The sequence below is a fragment of the Zeugodacus cucurbitae genome, chromosome 6 (assembly GCF_028554725.1).
Source record: "Zeugodacus cucurbitae isolate PBARC_wt_2022May chromosome 6, idZeuCucr1.2, whole genome shotgun sequence".
Taxonomy (NCBI): domain Eukaryota; kingdom Metazoa; phylum Arthropoda; class Insecta; order Diptera; family Tephritidae; genus Zeugodacus; species Zeugodacus cucurbitae.
The window spans coordinates 13,062,952-13,081,276 of record NC_071671.1 but is presented as its reverse complement, the minus strand read 5'-3'; the positions used below and the strand labels follow the sequence as shown (position 1 = coordinate 13,081,276).

At 36.4% G+C, this 18,325-nt stretch overlaps 1 protein-coding gene across 10 annotated transcripts in view; it reads left to right on the top strand.

The window, feature by feature from the left end:
• Nucleotides 1–8,788: 8,788 nt before the first annotated feature.
• Nucleotides 8,789–18,325, top strand: part of LOC105215127 (probable serine/threonine-protein kinase fhkD) — a 125,932-nt gene continuing 116,395 nt past the window's right edge. For 5 of the 10 annotated variants that reach the window (XM_054232874.1, XM_054232867.1, XM_054232870.1 and 2 more), the window contains exon 1: nucleotides 14,894–15,869. The gene's annotated coding sequence lies outside the window, so the exon portion shown is untranslated. Of the gene's footprint in view, nucleotides 8,926–14,893; nucleotides 15,870–18,325 lie in introns of those variants that run through there. The other 5 variants (XM_054232866.1, XM_054232873.1, XM_054232875.1 and 2 more) reach the window with 5 other exon arrangements.

Below are 18,325 nucleotides of genomic sequence, written 5' to 3'. Positions count from 1 at the left end.
ATAAGCCCATAAAGTAGCTACCAATTCACCTAAAATTATCTAAACCGCTACAATAAAGCTATCTGTGAAATTCCAACTTCAATCGCAAATAATTTCAACGAGCCTCCACAGAAATGTTTTCAATAAATTCTCACGCACCAGCGCCACCAAAGCGGTCACGCGATTTTCATAAAATTAGAAATTCCATTGTTTATGCCGGCGGCTAACGAGAGCGCAATCCTTTCATGCCTTCAAACTTCGGCCGCACAATAATCTGGCAACTAAAATCTCTTTTCGCATAATATTTTGATATTTGTGTGCGTGGCGCGTGCCACACGCTACGCAGCTTGAACGCGTTGTGGCTAAGTCAGTGCGTACAAACTGTTTTCATTGTACTTTATTGTTGTTGTCATAATCTTACTATGGACTGCGTGGATTAAGCTAGATTGAAACGGATATGTGTCATTATGCAAAATGTGCGAGTTCCCTGAATCTGCATGAACACGAGACGGTATGAGAGGAGGGAGTGCGTTTGAATTGTGCAAATTTGTCTGTCTTACAGGTAATTTGATATTTGCGCTCACTGCTCACCCCTTGTGCTCTCATATCTCTTCTCGATTGTCCTTAGCTTTAACACCTTCGCTTGACTTGCAGCTCACTCAGCGCTTTGCAATAAAGTTTGAGCTTTTCAAGCTCACACAAATACTTGCTTTGTGAGCTTCAAATATTACAAAAACAAAAAAGAATCTGAAATATTTTAACGGTAAAGTTTTTTACAGAAATTCACAAGCAATCATTTCACAAATTTAATCACAACAAAAATATTTTGCAATATTCAATTTCGCTTGTGTCTAGCTCCACGCTTTTTTTCTGCCAGACATCAGCGATCTCTCGACATCATAAAAAGCCAGCAAGAAATTCAATAAAAAGTGCACGTGATTTTGTCTGCAATATTTTCACTTCCAAATAAATATTATTTATAGCCTTGTTGCATGCGCGCAAAGTTATGTTGCAATAGTGAAAATGCCGAAAAAAATTTAAATAACAACAATAAGAACGAAGTGAAGTGAAGTGGAGTCCTGTGAACTCCAACTACCTGACAATGGCAGACACGGACGGCGTATACAGGTATTTATTTCTGTGTTACATAAATCTCCGCGCAGCAATTTATCGCGCAGACCTCGCCGTTCGCTCAAGTGAAATGCTTGCAGCAATTCACTTGTTGGCAGCAACAACAACAAATACGAATTTACTATAATTTGTTTTCATGCCCGAGCGCCCTAGTTGCTGTACGCTGCACGTATAATAACTTTATTGACATAACGGTTCAAACGAATCGCACCGAATCTGTTTCTTTTTCGTTTTTGGATTCCTGTATCGCTTTAAATAATTTGAGCTCTTTAATATAGACAAGGACACTTTAATGTATAAATATGAAAATATTAAAAATCCCTCTGTAAAAGATCTCTTCTCTAAAGATTAATGTTGAAGAGCTAGGAGAGAAGCGCGAGATTTTGTCTAAATTTTGTTTTCGGAATCAATACAAACACATTTCAGACATTTTCACCACCAAGCAATACTCAATACTATATATTCACTTAGTTTTGCTAAGATATCTCATATAGAAACCAATGTATACAGTACCGTGTGATTAAAATCCTAACATTAGGCAAATGAGAGCCAGTGGAAGTAATCACCCAAAGTTTTGTTTTAAAACCTTCACTTTTGATTGACTTATACAAATATTATAAAGTCAACGATACAGGTGTAATCCGAATTTGTGTTTTATAGAAAGCAGCTGTGGTAGTAAACCGATTTCGCCGATTTTACAGCTGTACCATATGGGTTGGCAAATATCTCCCTTCCGTTTTTTTTTTTGTTCTTTATTCAATCCTTTATAAAAAGTATAGGCGTCATTTCGTTCGATAATCTATTTCCATCTAGACGGCGACTTCATAATACCCCCTCCTTATTTGCGAAGAACTCGGACAGCCACTTTTCAGAAGCCTCTTTTAAGTTCAACTTTACACCACCAAGGACGTTAGCCATGGACAGGAACAGCTGATAATCACTTGGCGCTATGTCCGGGCTATATGATGGATGCGATAAAACCTCCCATTCGAGCTCCCGTTGCTTCTGACGAGTCATTAACGAAGTGTGTGGTCAGGCGTTGTCCTTGTGGAACACTACACCCTTCCTGTTGTCCAATTCTGGACGCTTCTGGTCGCAGTAGAATTAAGCGTATATGGAAGCAGCTCATAGTGGGTGATAACCTTCCAATCCCATCAAATACACAGCAAAACCTTCCTGACCGTCAATCCCGGCCTGGCCGCTATTTGGGACGATTCACCGGCCTTCGACCACGACCGTTTTCGCTATCGCATTCGTTGATTCGGTCAAATCATTCGACACCAAAACATCAAGCTTTTTTGTGTTTCCAGCCATTTGCAGATGGTCTAAAATGGCTTGGTGACTAACTTCCATATCCTGGGCGATGTCACGAGGTGCCTGTCTAACTCGATGTTTTGCATGATTTGATAGGTATTCGTTGTCATAGGTCTTCCGCTGGCTGGGTTATCCATGGTGTCGTTTTCACCCGCTCTGAGTCATCGAAACCATTCCTCCCGTATTCGAAGTGATAAAGTACCATCCCCCAAAACACCAATTATCTCACGGAACGTTTCTCTAGCGATGGAAAACTTTAAAATAGCGCGAATTTCGGTGATTCTGAACTCCATGTTTACACGTCTTTAACTGTTGAACGCAATATCTAAACTAATCATGCATAGCGTCATTTTATAGGTTACGTCAATACCTTTCAAAGATGTATAGTATTGCCAGATACGAGCTCTGTAGCGCTTTATACATAGCCGCGATATTGAAAAGACAAAAAGACAACCTAGTATATATCTGGATCAACCCTAACCTTCAGCTAAATCAGTTTAACGTGAGGAGGTTAATCCCACAATACAAACGCTCAATATTGAGCGATACACCACCGGGTCAAGAGCAAGAATGTACTATATCTGTTAGCTAGCTATTCCGATTTCAAATTTTCGGAGTTAATACAATGTTCTTGAACAAAATGATTATATGAATAGATGATATATCCTTGAATATAAAGCAATAAGTTTTTTTTGCCATACGTGTATCATATAGCAGCCTTGTGGTGATGGATTAAATATCAATCCGATTATTGAGTTATAGATGCTATTACCATGTATACCTTTCACGCCGTTTCGATAGCAATACTGATTTGCGATCATGTATTCGTTTTAATTCTGTTAATGAAGATTTAAAGATTGAAAATACATTGACTGCAAGGGTCCTTACTGTAGTCAACAAACGGGTTCTGGTGCTTCACTTTTGTGTCGTATTTTTGAACAGTTTATGAAGATATAATTTAGAATATAATCTAACAAGAAGACTGCTGAGAGGGGTGCAAAAAATTTTTCGGTTTATACATATGTACAATATACCCAATGCCAGTTTCTTTTTCTCTCCAGTTGTTTTTGTTTTCTTAAGCTACTCAAGTTGTTTCTCTTTCTTCACCATTCACGAAGAGTAAGCTACTCAAGTAACTTCATTTTAACCATTCACGAAGATTAGGTACTTTTTAAGCTAATCTTCCTATATCCTATTCAACAGCTCATCGCTCATCTGTAGTCTTATTTTCTTTGCTCGGTTTTAATTGAGTTCCTCCAACCCAAAGTTTTTGCTTCAAACACCTTGTGAGTAAGCGGGCTTGCGCTACATTTGAGCTCCACATGCCGCTTGATTTATTTTATTCACTTGCCTTCACAATATTTTCGAAATGAAATTCAACACAAAATGCATTTAATTCACTAAATTGCCAACTGAATGTGTGGGTGTGAGAAGCATGGTCTTTGGTGTCTTTGGTTGTGTTATGTACGAGTATATGTACATCACTGCCTATGTACATCTCCACACTCAAGTTAAATAGCATTCAACTTCTATACTCACACGCGCATACCTATATGTATACTAACAAAAAGTTAGTAGTCCTTCCATATGGAATCCTGGCGATTAAAACCACAAATTAATTCACACAAACCAACACCAACAACATCGCCTCATTATTATCCTCACTTTGTATACAAGTATTAAAAATAACAAATTTTTTGTTGTTGCTCGGATTAAATTAAATTTTTCGACAATGTGGCATGCATTGAGTGTCGCTAAGTAGCTGAAAGGAAATTAAAAGTGAATAGGATAAAATTAAGAAGACACCAAGAAGCATGCTTCGTGTCTGCTTGAAAGTAAGCTGGTGTGTGTTTGTTTTTAATCCGGTAAGCAGTCTTCAATTTTGGGTGGCAACATTGTGGTAATTGAGTGCAACTGTATTTAAAGGCTTACAGTGTGTAGTGTAACCCAGTGGAGAATTGAGAGTTTGATTTTGGAATTGAATTTTGTAAGAACTTTACTTAATAGACAAGGGACTTATTTTCACCTTGAAATAAAATATTTGATTTAAAGAAAGTCTGCTGATAGCAAATACTCTCTTCGGGTTAGACTTAAAACTTTCAGCACAAAAACACTCAAAGTAAATTTCACTTTAATTACTACCCCACAACTCACCCATATATAACCAATTGAAGTGAGTACACACCAAAATAATGCATTTGACCTACATCCACTGGGCTTAAGCTGCCACATATTATTTTCAATTTAATTCTTTTGCAAAATGAAACTTGAAAGACATCTACACCTAAGCAAATTTATTAATTTTTTTTTTTCATTTTAATTCCTTACAAGCATTTAGTTGAGCTTTTTATATGATTTTAAGTTTGTCTGCTTTAATTTATAAGAGTGAGTTAATCTGGATAAGCTTTCATTTGTGGTTATTTGACGAAAGAACGAATAAAGAGAAATTTCAGCATTTAACATATGATATATACAGTTGAACTTCCATAATTCGAACTTCAATAACTCAAAGTTCTGCATAACTCGAACCCTTGAATTGGCAATAAAGTCAAATTTCATACAAATTACTTTCCGCAACTAGGAAGTCTCCCTAACTCGGAGATTTTCTGAGGATTATAGTCATTCGAGTTAGCGAAGTTCAACTGTATATGTATGAGTGGTATATAGAGAAACATAAAATATTTTATTTAAATATTAAAATTTGTCAGGTTTTTTAAAAATAATTGTAAAAAAAAATATATATAGTATGAATACTTATATTATCCATAAATATATATCATATATTTGTAGATTCAAAATTCTGAAAAACTCTTGTCTCAGAGAGATATCTCTTTACCACAAAATGTGCTCTTTATTTTATTACTGTATATTCTGAACGCCCAGTTCGAATCTCTTGTGAGATCACAGTTCTTCTCTAAACAAACGCCCTCAGCACACTTGTTTCTCTCTCCGTAAACTATTTTTGTTTTTTTCCCATAACAAGTATATATTTTGTAGGCGTGAGATTTCTTTTTATATTTTGTGATACAAAAGAATTCAGAATTCATTTGTGGTATGCAGTCGGTAAACATTTTTTTCGAAAATATCCCAAACAAGAAGAAGAAGCAACAATTTGTATACAAGTATTCGTACACTCTTTTTTATTAAGGCCAAAATTCACTTTTTTTGTATTTGTTTTGATTTCATTTTTGAGAGAGGATAGAAAAAAGACATAAAATATGTGTCTTCTATATGACTTAGCGATTGACAGATTGATATAAACATATATTTCTTATTCTACTAGCAAAAATTATATTTATTTTTAAGAGTAACTCTCTTAAAAAATCGCTCTTTTATCGTTCTTGCTTTCTTAGCTAGTCCCTCGCTAACACATATTTGTCAATCTAGCATAGTATATACAAGTAAATGGTAGAAATTTCTCTATAAAAGCAAACTAGTAGCAATTCTTAAGGGGTTACATGTGTTTTGTCGGGTAAAAAAGGCCTATTTTCAATATTTTTTTCTATTTAAAAATTTAAAATTGTTTTAGGTCTAGTCTTTGAACGAAGAAAAGACAAAAAACTAAAAATTGGAATTTTGGCAGACATTTTTTCCAAAAAAAATAAAAAATTCGGTCAAATTTGCTTGAAGCTCCAGCAAAATTTCATCAAGATTGGCTGAGTAGTTTTCGAGAACATTTGACAACCGACTTTGAAAACAGGGTTCCGAGAAAAGCTCGTTTTAAGTGTTGAGTAACAATAATACCCGACTTGGAGCGCTTACCTTCCGAAGGCTGTATCTCCGAAACTATTATTCGGATCGAAAATTTAGGACAATATTCTTGAGATGTTTTAGAAATAAATAAGCAAAAAACAAAAAAAAGATTTTTTGAATCCATGATACCCATGTAACCCCTTAACGATTTTATCTTATCCAAGACTCCAGCCCCCTAAAAACTTTATCAGATCAAAACATAGATGAATAATAGACTAGCAGACCCGGCCACACGTTTTTGTGGCTAAGGTATACATTAAATTAAGTTGGTCCAATCTTGGCTTCGGCGACGATATTGATTACTCGAGGTTGATTTAGTTTACGCAGCATGATGACAACTCACACTACGTTTAATTGCAAAGCGAGTGGTGATAGTACAGGCAATTTTAAATAGTTTGGGATAATTAACTACGTCATCCTGGTTTGTAGCTATGTCAACTCTCCTGGACCGAAATTCTAAATTGTCGCATTAAGATCATCGATATCCTTGTTTTTTACCACCAACATAGGTCATTCAATCAGTCATTTCTGGTTATCATATCTAGGTTTCATGTCAGGAAAACTTCTCTTTCGAGTCAATGAAGTGACAGAAATCTGTTGAAAATGCTATTAATCCATCGAGGTGTCAACTTCGACCCTACCATTTCCAACTGATTCTACAATCGCAATTTGATATTTTCTATTGGACTTTATGCCGAATATATAGGTAAAATTGTGTGTTATCTTAATAAAATTACATCAATAAATTGCGAGAGTATAAAATGTTCGTTTGGACCCAAACTTAGCCTTTCCTTATTTGTTACAAATTGTTTTGGCCTATCGACACAACCTTATAGCCATCCACGAATATTTCAAGACTAAAATTAGCCAGATCGGTTTGGCCGTTCACGTTTTTTTGCGGCACAAACGAACAGCAATTCGTTTTTATATTATATTATTATCAAGCGACAATTTTTTTTAATTCCGCTCACGACCATTCAGTAAGGAGCCGACCGAGGTGATCTTAACCTCCCTCCAGTACCTCCGTGCCCTAGTGACGCCCACAACTCTACAACGCATAGTTAGCCACCGAGCGTATATTTTTCAAAATTTTTAACTCGTGATATCTTTTGAATGGAATATCAGAATCTAATAATTCAAAAAGTTATATTAAGATTTTGATATGGCATTTCTTCAATAATAAATCATTTATTTCGATAAGGGTTTATACTAACGTACAAATGAAGAGCCTTTTCAAGTAGTGGTATTTCAATTAATTTTTTTATATAAAATCGCGTATTGTGACAAAAGTATAATAGTTAGATATACGATGATAGATAATGATTAGTTCTACAAAATTGTAGTACATCACTTTGTTATATCTTCAATCATTTTCGCAGCATTCTCGATTAAAGAAAGTTTTTTGGTATTTTTTTAAATTATCGGAGTTTTGGTAAGGAATTCTACTTTTTTTTTTAACTAAATATAGCCTATGTCACTCAAGGATAGTATAGCTTTCCAACGGTGAAAGAATTTTTCAAATCGGTACAGTAGTTTCGGAGCCTATTCGAGACAAACAAACAAAAAAACAAACATTTCCTCTTTATAATATTAGTATAGATTCCTCTCATACTTCGTTTTGTTTTAATGTTTTTTTTTTTTGTTCAAGAACTTTAATTTAATGGTCTCACAAATCCATTGACTTGATTTTGTCAAACTATCTCAAGTTACGCCTCATATTAAAGAAGAGGAATATAGAATACCTTATTCGATATAATAATATTTATGATACATATATAATAGGAAGAAAGAAATATATAAAAAAATTTAAAAAAAAATATTTAGAACATACAGGATAACATCAAAACATAGTCAATCTATGAATCTATGATCCATGAAATCTAGAATATTTTGGAACAAAGTAACCTTAAATCATAGATCCAGAGTGGGTAAGAACGAATTAGATTTCACTAAATAACTGTTCCAATGTAGATACAGCTAAAATTTAAATTTAACTGAGTAGTTACTCTCATCAAATCCTATGAAAAGTACCTTAAGGCTATTTTAGTTGTGGAAAGAGACGACCTACGAATTAAAATACTATATTTCTATAGAGGGAAAATACATAAAAATTTTAAAATTACAACATTTTGTTTTCATTTCTGCCATCTTTAACATCTGCTCCTCTTCACACCATTCGCAAGTAGTCGCTGCTATTGCCAAAAAACCTTGAACTTTGTACTGCTTTCTGCTTGCCATTTTGTCCTTCACAACTGAATGTCAATGGCGTTATTAAGCATGTGTAGAATTACTATTGAAAAAAAAAATACAGTTTGGGCCAATTGCATCAAGGCAATAAAAGGAAAGATTTGGCGGCTCTTTGCCAAAAATATGGCAGACAGCAAGTAAGAGAGAGGATCGATAAAATCGAACAGATACTGCAACTGCTTGTACATATGTATGTGTATACATAGCTGCCACAAGCAAAAACGGCATGCAACTACAACCACCGCGCCAAACGGCAGCCACTGTAATGGCAGATCACAGCCAGCAGCCAAATTCGATGTGCAACAAACAAACACACATACAAAGACGCACTTGGCAGCCGTCGAAAACAGTTTTGGCATTAATTTCGAAAATTCGAAATTTCAATTTAGTTGTGCGGCTAATGAACGAGAGAGCAGATCACGCGGTGCAATTGAAGTGCGGTATTTAAAAAGCAGACGACAAAACAGCAAAAACAACTAAAACATAAGAAAGTAAATATTTGTAAAAAAAGCAAAAATAAATACAACAACAAAAGCAACAAAAATAATATATTAATAAAAAATATATTGCAATAAGATTTTTGTGCTCGGTTTTCAGTATGCCATAGATATATTAAATACGGAAATTTATATACAATTAAAAAAAATCATAATAAATCATATTCAATCATCATTAAATTCATTATAAATTCTTAATTAAAGAGTATGGAAATTTGAAATAATATTACAAGTAAAGCAAATCAAGTGAATTAATATTATAAAGCTTTAAAATATAATAATAAAAACACGTGACCAACAAAAAAATTTTAAGGAATTGAATGCCAAGAAAAACTACATAAAAAACATAGAAGCAGTAATACATAAATTAATTATTCGATCTGTTTTTGCAGTTATTTCTCTGTACTTACATGTTTTACACCACTTGTACATAAATAATGCACTCATATGTAAACAAATAGATCTTTAAATTTTTTATTAAACATGAACTTTAATATAAAAAACATAAAAAAAGACACAAACAAAAAATAATTGTTTTTGGAAAACAGAAAAACCACTTATGAAGAACTCGAAATGTAAATAAAAAAAAATATTAAGCAAAAGCAAAAATATTAGTTAACGCGTTTAAGCAACTAAAATAACATAAATAAAAAATAAATAGTAATTTTTTGTCGAAATATGAAAAAAAATCGAAAATTTTCTAAAAACTAAATAATTAAAAAATGTCTATAGAAAATCATAAAATATGTTCCTAAGATTTTCAAAAATAATTTGAATATTTTCTAACATTTTCTAAAATAAATACGTTTTTTTAATTTATTTAAAATCTAAATACAGTGGAACTTCTCTAACTCAAAGCACCATAATCCACACAAAAAACTTCGAGTTAGAGAGACTTCGTGTTATAAAAATTTCATTAAATCATATAATTTTTCAAAAAAAAATGTAAAATATAGATTTCCATACAGTTTTATTAATTTATTTCGCATATAGTTTTATGTAGATCCGTTAAAACATGTTTTCTGTAATTTTGTTTCTTTCAGTTTGCTTAAGTGTAATATCTATATGCTATAGAGGGACTCTTTTAAAATTCTGCCTCAATAGTAAAATTTTATATTTTGTGTTTTGCCTTGGTCAAAATGTTCGATTTATGGAAGGAAATTTCTATGAAATTTTACTTCTATTGCCAATTCAAGAGTTCGAGTTATAGAGAACTTCGAATTAAGGAAGTTTTAGTTTATGAAAGGAAATTTGTATGAAATTTGAATTCTAAACGCTATTGCTCATTCAAAAGTTCGAGCTATGGAGATCTTCTCTAACTCAAATCACTATAATCCACAAAACAAACTTCGAGTTATCGAGAAGTTCGAGTTATGGAAGTTCCACTGTATATAATAATATCATATTTTTTGTTCTCTTCCATACGATATATAGACCCTCTTATAAATTGTGCCTCGATAGTAAAATTTTAAATGTTTGGAAGTTAGAGTTATGGAAGTTCCACTGTATACGAATTTAGAAAAGTTCAAATAAATTAAAAAACAATATTCGTTTGTTTTGTTGGATGTTAAATTCAATCCACATAAAAAGAAAAAAATATATAAAAATAACAAAAATATAAAATACTGTGGACTTTCCTAACTCGATTCTTCATAATCCACAAAAAACAAGTTCGAGTTAGAGAGACTTCGAGTTATGGAAAGTATCTAATTTGTATGCAATTTGACTTTCATTCCCAATCCAAGAGATCGAGTTACGGAGAACTTCGAGTTATGGAAGTTCAACTGTACTTTAAACAAATGTGTAAATTCGTCATTTTCATTTCAAAACACAGATAAGGGTAGATATTGTTATCATTTGATATCATTTTATTTTTAAATTTAAAAATCATCTCACCTAAAATCGCAACGAAGTTTGTAAAAATAAATATTGGTAAAAAGAACTAATAAAACTGCAAAATGGAAAAAAAAAACATTATAAAAAATACAAAAAAAATAAGTAAAAAAAATGAAAATGAAAATACTAATATTTCCAAAACTGACATTGGAAAAAGAGAAAAAAATATAAAAAAACAATACCAGCTAAAGATTGTAAAAACAAAACTAATTTTACCGAAAATATAAATCTCAAAACCGCTTCAAAAATTTTTATTTTATGCTATTAATTTTTTCTTAATTATTCCTTCCTTTTTATTTTTAAACAAAATTAATATAAATTAAAAGGAGAATAACAGTTTTTTGTATGTATGTGATTGGCGTTGCAACCGTTTAGCCGGTTATAGCCGAATCCAAGTGTAACCAGGTCGCTCTCCACCTGGTCCCTCCAACGGAGTGGAGGCCTTCCCCTTCCTCGGCTTCCTCCGGCGGGTACTGCATCGAACACTTTCAGGGCTGGAGTGTTTTCGTCCATTCGGACAACATGACCTAGCCAGCGTAGCCGCTGTCTTTTTATTCGCTGAACTATGTCAATGTCGTCGTATAACTCGTACAGCTCATCGTTCCATCGTCTGCGGTATTCGCCGTTGCCAATGTTCTGAGGACCATAAATCTTGCGCAAAATTTTCCTCTCGAAAACTCCTAGTGTCGTCTCATCTGATGTTGACATCGTCCAAGCTTCTGCACCGTAAAGCAGGACGGGAATGATAAGCGACTTGTAGAGCTTGATTTTGGTTCGTCGAGAGAGGACTTTACTGTTCAATTGCCTACTCAGTCCAAAGTAGCACCTGTTGGCAAGAGTTATTCTGCGCTGGATTTCGAGGCTGACATTGTTCGTGTTGTTGATGCTGGTTCCCAAGTATACGAAATTATCTACGACCTCGAAGTTATGACTGTCAACAGTGACGTGGGAGCCAAGACGCGAATGCGCCGACTGTTTGTTTGATGACAGGAGATATTTCGTCTTGTCCTCATTCACCTCCAGACCCACTCGCTTCGCCTCCTTATCCATGCGGGAAAAAGCAGAACAAACGGCGCGGTTGTTGCTTCCGATGATATCAATATCATCGGCGTACGCCAGGAGCTGTACACTCTTGTAGAAGATTGTACCTTCTCGGTTTAGCTCTGCAGCTCTTATAATTTTTTCCAGCATCAGGTTAAAGAAGTCACACGATAGCAAGTCACCTTGTCTGAAACCTCGTTTGGTATCGAACGGCTCGGAGAGGTCCTTCCCAATCATGACGGAGCTTTTGGTGTTGCGCAACGTCAATTTACACAGCCGTATTAGTTTTGCGGGGATACCAAATTCAGACATCGCGGCATAAAGGCAACTCCTTTTCGTGCTGTCGAAAGCAGCTTTAAAATCGACAAAAAGGTGGTGTGTGTCGATCCTCTTTTCTCGGGTCTTTTCCAAGATTTGGCGCATGGTGAATATCTGGTCAGTTGTCGATTTTCCAGGTCTAAAGCCACACTGATAAGGTCCAATCAGTTTGTTGACGGTGGGCTTTAGTCTTTCACACAATATGCTCGATAGAACCTTGTATGCGATATTTAGGAGGCTGATCCCACGGTAATTGGCGCAGATCGTGGGATCTCCCTTTTTATGGATTGGGCAGAGCACACTGAGATTCCAATCGTCAGGCATGCTTTCTTCCGACCATATTCTGCAAAGAAGCTGATGCATGCACCTTATCAGTTCTTCGCCGCCGTATTTGAATAGTTCTGCCGGTAATCTATCGGCCCCCGCTGCTTTGTTGTTCTTCAAGCGGGTAATTGCTATTCGAATTTCTTCATGGTCGGGTAATGGAACATCTGTTCCATCGTCATCGATTGGGGGATCGGGTTCGCCATCTCCTGGTGTTGTACTCTCACTGCCATTCAGCAGGTCGGAGAAGTGTTCCCTCCATAATCCCAGTATGCCCTGGACATCGGTTACCAGATTACCACCTTGGTCTCTACATGAGGATGCTCCGGTCTTGAAACCTTCGTTAAGTCGCTTCATTTTTTCATAAAATTTTCGAGCATTCCCTCTGTCTGCCAGCTTCTCAAGCTCTTCGTACTCACGCATTTCGGCCTCTTTCTTTTTTTGTCTGCAAATGCGTCTCGCTTCCCTCTTCAGCTCTCGGTATCTATCCCATCCCGCACGTGTTGTGGTCGTTTGCAACGTTGCGAGGTAGGCAGTCTGTTTTCTCTCCGCTGCGAGACGGCACTCCTCATCGTACCAGCTTGTTTTTTGTCGTTGCCGAAAACCAATTGCTCTCAGAGAGCAGGAGTGCAAGTCGAGTAGAGTATTTCGTGGATGTCTGTTGCGATTTCGCTTTTCGACGTCGAACCTTCCTTGTGTTTGTTGACGGGCATTCTTTGCCGCACTGAGGCGGGTGCGTATCCTCGCTGCGACCAGATAATGGTCCGAGTCTATATTTGGTCCTCGGAGCGTACGCACGTCTAAAACACAGGAGACATGTCTTCCGTCTATCACAACGTGATCGATTTGGTTCCGCGTGTTTCGATCAGGAGACAGCCAAGTAGCTTGATGTATTATCTTATGCTGGAATCTGGTACTACAGACGACCATATTTCGGGCCCCAGCGAAGTCGATCCGTTTGGCGATGTTTCGTCATGGAGGCTGAATTTTCCGACTGTTGTGCCAAAGACACCTTCTTTACCCACCCTGGCGTTAAAATCACCAAGCACGACTTTTACATCGTGGCGGGGGCAGCGCTCATAGGTGCGTTCTAGGCGCTCATAGAAAGCATCTTTGGTCACATCGTCCTTCTCTTCCGTTGGGGCGTGGGCGCAAATCAGCGATATGTTGAAGAACCTCGCTTTGATGCGGATTGTGGCAAGACGTTCATCCACCGGGGTGAATGCCAGGACTCTGCGACGGAGTCTCTCTCCCACCACAAATCCAACACCAAATTTGCGCTCCTTTATATGGCCGCTGTAGTAGATGTCACAAGGACCCACCTTCTTCCGTCCTTGTCCCGTCCATCGCACTTCTTGGATGGCGGTGATGTCAGCCTTAAGTCGTATGAGGACATCAACCAGGTGGGCAGATGCACCTTCCCAATTAAGGGTCCGGACATTCCAGGTGCATGCCCTTATATCATTATCCTTAAAACGTTTGCATGGGTCGTCATCAAAAGGGGGGTGTCTCATCCGAGGCTTTCGTAGATTTTTCATTGGTACTTCGTTTTTATGTGGTGGGTCCCAAACCCTACGCACAACCGCTTAAGCGGGCTTCGCCTTCTCACTTTAGCTCGCCTTCAAACGGATGTCTGTTGGCTACCCAGAGGATACTTGGTCTAAAACCGGAAGTCGTGAGCTGCTTGAACCATGTGGAGAAGAATCGTTTCTGGCCACTCCCAAGTGAGTGACAATCAAAAACTTTCCTCACTTGCGTGAACTTCTACACATGATACCATCCTCCAGTTTTTTACCTTATTTAAATTTAATGTTAATTAAACTATATTTATCTCAGAGTTTGCTAAGCTTATAATTTGTTTGAGCTTGTCTAGTTTTTAAATAGATTTAAGATTTTATAACTTATTGTTAGGCTTCTTGACACCGAAAAAAATTTTTTTGCCGTTTGTTAAATGTCTATTAAATTCAAAGCTTATATAAAATAAAGAAATTTATTCTATTTTATAATGCTGTTTATTTATTATTATTATTTGTGTTTTTTTTTTTTAATATTTTAAATATCATAATTTGCCATAAATTTATAAAAAATATAAATAATTTTTTATGAAACTACGATTAAACATGATAATAAAAAATCGCCGACATAAATTAAAATAAAAAAGATCTCCTTAAATTTGTGTATTACACAACACACAACAGTGTGCAGCAACTAAAAAGAAAAAAAGAAAAAACAAAAATGAAAATAAAAATAAAAAAACAACAGAAATTCCGTAGTTTTAATGGCGCCACCAACACAAATTCGCCGCAAGTGCAGTGAGTGCCTCTGTAATGTGCTAAGTGCTGCCAACTAGTTTTTTTTTAAACATATAAAATACATATGTATAAATATAAATATATAGTATATATAATGGTATATATGTGTGTGTCAAGTAATTGCCACAGTTTAGCCCAATGTAACCACGAGAAAGCTCAGTGCCGCCTGCAATTTGTGTTGTCCTTCGGCAGGCGTTTACTACAAACAAGCAACGACTATCGCACCGGGCGTCGGTCAACAATAACGCACGATTTGGCGCTTGGCTAGTTACCAAGCTTGCGGTGGTTTTCACACAGCAGTTTCCGCGCGCAGGCTTCCGCGTCCAACCACAGCTGCTGTCGAATGCGCCGCCTTTCATACCCCACCGCTGGATGAATACCCACTCCGGCGCGTCGTCGTTTTCCTCCACCATTTTGCGCTTTGAACAATTAAATTTTTGCTCCAAATTGTAATTGCAATTACAAACAAAATTTTCCGTGCATCGCTTAGTTTTCCGGCTCCAGCTGCAATCGCATCGGACGCGTATCCGCAACGCTTTCTCAGCTCGTCTTTCGTTCGCTCGGCACAATCTGTCTGTCGTTTGCGCACCACGTTAGCTATAAATTAGCTCTTAAAATGCTCAAGTCCGAAATTTATTGCAGCTTCAGCAGCAGCAGCGCGCTGCATTTTCACTTGCCGCGTGCATCGCCGCGTCTCCCACTTACGCTAGTTCTCTAGCAAGCGCTGCGATGGAAAGCATTTCGTGCATTCCAATTTTCTACATTTTCACCGTATTCCCCCTCGCCGGTCTTGCGTTGCTTCCATCTCGCTATCTGTCTATTTTCTCCTTAGCGGCAATTTGTTATTGTCTGCCGCGCTGGCATCGCGTGCCGCCACCGCGCCGCGCCTCTGATTGAGCTGTTTACAAGTTGCTGCGCGTAGCAAGCGGTTCGCTCAACAAGCTGCTTGCCAAACCACAAAAACATACACACACACGAATCTCACTAATGGAATATTGTTGTTGTTTGTTGTTGCTGCATTTAGCTGTGCAAATTGCCGTTGTTGTAGCGGCAAAAGGTAAGGCGTAAATTAAATTCTCACAATCTACTCTTAAATATATGCGTGTATATACCGTTATACATTATTATTTTTTTTTTTTTTTTTATTCTGTCTTGTATTTTATTGCACACCTCCTTGCTCCTTACGCTCCCTTTCTCACAATTATTTCGTTTACTTTAACGGCAAATAAATATTAATCGCTTGCGTAAATCTTTGGCAATTTCATTGATCTCATTGTTAAACAAATTATTTAGGTGAGTTTTAATGAATGAATTGATTGACCGTTTCCGTTTTAACGACCTACGCTAAAAGTTCCGAAAGGTTATTGAGAGAATAGAATGAGAAAAAAAACATGTGTTTAAGTGAATGAAAATGAATGTGGTAAATATCGAGCGTCCATTTAAAGTGTCATATAAAACCTTAGGAATTTGGCATTGCATATTAAAGATTATGAAGGAATGTGAATCAAAATTATACGCCTTGATCGGTATTCAACTCCAGCATCATATTCTCTGGTAATCTCTCAATCGACACTGTGACAGGTATGACTTATAAGAGGTCGTAATTACAATAGCTCACCTTGATAAACGAAAATATGGGGAGTGGCGAATCGAACAAGCAATTTCCCATATATCACATAGACTGGCATATTCAAAAAGAAAGACGAGTTCAACTGAGTAAATTTGTTTGAAGAGAGCGCGGAACTCTAATAAAACGTACAGAGAAGAGATGAATCGAAGACGTTATGATAATTATATTATACACTGTTATCTTCACTTTAACCCTGACAAGAGACCTAGTATTAGATTGGTTTACATATAGTAATATGGAACCAGTTCTTACTAGAAAAAGCGACACTTTTGTTCATTAAAAGGTGAATGTAATATGTGGCCTATGTAATCAGTCAGGAATCTACTTCGGTTTACCTGTTTAGAAATATTTGCAAACACCGTTCAAGAGTCGCACACCTTTATTTGTGAGGTTAGGTTGGGTTCCATGGCAGTCCCCTAGATGGTGATCCCATTTAAATTTCCTTTGTAAAGCCAGAAAAAATTATATCATAGTGTAATTTGTTATATTTAAACGACAAATCGACTGTAGATACATATATGTAGCTGAGTCTCGGTAGAAACAATCAATGACTTGCTTAGGCTCAACCCTCAACGGATTAGTCAAAAACGTCTTTGACTAATAAGACACAAACACATATTTTGGTCTAACTCACACCAAGCGAGCATGCGTTTTTTGTCTCGTCTTGTTCGATATGGGGTGTCACATATGAAGCTACGGGATACTGTCGTATCAGACAAGAAGAAAATACGTTTCGTTGAACTTAACGAGCAGACAAACGTGGCCTATGTGGAATAAGAGCCGCACATGCTGACTATTGAAATTCAAAAGGAATGACATAAGAAGCCTAGTAGGAGTGTTAACAGGTCACTGTCTGATTGGGAGACACGCCAGCAGACTGGGGATACTTTAAGCTGCCAAGAAGTAGAAAAAGAAGAGTCTATTGAACACCTTCTATGCGGATGTAAGGCTATTTATAAGAGAAGAATCGCAACTATTCGACGCAGTTTCCTCGATGATGTGGCGGAAGTTGTACACATCAGACTCTTTTAATTACTTAATTTTATCAAGACCACATAGTGGTTCAGTGAGGACATAATAGTTTGTGTGTCTCAGTCCCGGTGGTATCACAATGGGTCTGCCAAAGGCCTAGTGCGTCGAAAGAAGCCAATAACCTAACCTAGTTGGTTAAGCTAAGTTCTACGGCTGATCACCTTCTTGGGGACTTGGAAACATATCACAAGGTAATTTTGTGGACAATATTATATACGGATTGAATATTGTTGAAATTTCTGATCAATTTTATTTATTTTCACATCAAATCTCCGCATATATTTCTTGAAATTTGATATAGATCACTTATTGTTAATTTAAATATCTTATTATGGGAACCTCTTACTTTCGTTCAGCTTCAATTCTTTAGAAAAATACCAGAAATCAATTTGTCGTTTTCTTCTAAGATTTTTAGTATATTTAACGATATATCCATAACCGATTATTTTATAGTGTTGTATGTTGTAAGAGCATATACATATATACCTGAGATGTTCACTCTTTGAATAACAATTCCAACTGCAGTCATTGAAACACACATGCTTTATGGTGTCCACTTTTTTGCCATTTTCTCACCACAGAAGTATTTAAATGTCATAAATACGATGAGGATTAAATAGATTTTTTATATGTCCGCAGCGCGCAATGCGGAAGCTTAGCGATGCTTTTAGGCGAAATGTAAAAAAAGCTGCTCAAAAGAGTGGCCAAAAGTCATAATTCTCCGATAGGATTTAAGCAGTTGAAATTTTAAATTCTCAACCACGTAGCTTGGCGTTTTTACACAGTTGGATATAAGAATATACGGGTAAAAAATTAAAGGAAATGAAAGTTTATGTTTGCGTGCGAATAAA